Below are 1,186 nucleotides of genomic sequence, written 5' to 3'. Positions count from 1 at the left end.
GCAGATTTCTGCTGTGTGAAACGCAGCGTTTTTGCAGCTGCGATGCTCGGAGAAAACAAAATAAACAAAATCTTTTATAAACTGTACATTTTTAATGTTTTATTGTTTTATTTAATTTAAAGCCCTCGTTAAATGTAAGGCCTTCCAGGCCTATCCATGAGGCTGGAAAGTTTTTGGTTACTTAGTTGCACTTCTTTGTTTAAATTATAATGACCCATATACCATAAAGTCTATAACTGGGGCTGAGGTTGCCAAGGTAGTTAAAAAGTTTCACTGCAGCAGGGCTCTGGAGGTGGATAAGATCCACCTTGAGTTCCTCAAGGCTAAGGATGTTGCTGGGCTGTCTTGGTTGATATGCTTTGCAACATTGTATGGACATTGGGGGCAGTGCTACTGGGTTGGCAGATGGGGTGGTGGTTTACCTCTTCAAAAAGGGAGACTGGCGAGTGTGTTCCATTTATATGGTGCATTACTCTCCTTAGCCTCCCCAGTAGGGTCTATTCAGGGATACTGGACAAGTGAGTCCAATCAATGGTCGAACCCAGTTCAGGAAGAACAATGCAGGTTGAGTACTGGCCAGTCTTTTGATCTTGTCCCCTCTCAAATAGCCATTAACTCATCAGTCTGATTTGAATTACCGGTAACTTCTTTGTCCCCAAACTGAAGTCTTTCAAGGATCTATCTACAAAAGGTAAGATAATAATTGTTCAAAGCACGTTCCCCACTTTAAAAGTTTTTAGCAAGACCTTAAAATATGGACCCAGCCTTTTGATGCGATGAAACATTGTTGTCTTCCTGCTGCAGTAGATCTGATGTTTTCCCACACTCTGCAGGCAGAAATGATTGTAGATAATCACTGCTGTGGAATGCCACCACATCTCAGTCTAGTTTAACAGACACTGTGTGTGCATGTGTGTGCGTGTGCATGCATGAGTGCATGTGCGTGCACGGGTGAGGAGTCATTCACTATCTGTTTGTGTTTCAAGAAAACAGACAAGGAGAGCAGATACCGAATCAAAGGGAAAAGAAGGCAGACAAGTCCAGACGTGTCACTTTTCATCCAGACCATGATGATTTGTTTTGGTTTCATCCATCTCAAATTTTATTTGTTATCAAAAACTCTGGCCTGTCTTGTTGGAATTGGAGGTAATGGCCACTTCTATGTGAGAAAAAAATGTAAAAGAAT

This window comes from Nematolebias whitei, chromosome 1, assembly GCF_014905685.2.
Source record: "Nematolebias whitei isolate Nwh7 chromosome 1, NemWhi1, whole genome shotgun sequence".
In the NCBI taxonomy this organism is placed as follows: Eukaryota; Metazoa; Chordata; class Actinopteri; order Cyprinodontiformes; family Rivulidae; genus Nematolebias; species Nematolebias whitei.
This window is presented reverse-complemented; position numbering follows the sequence as displayed.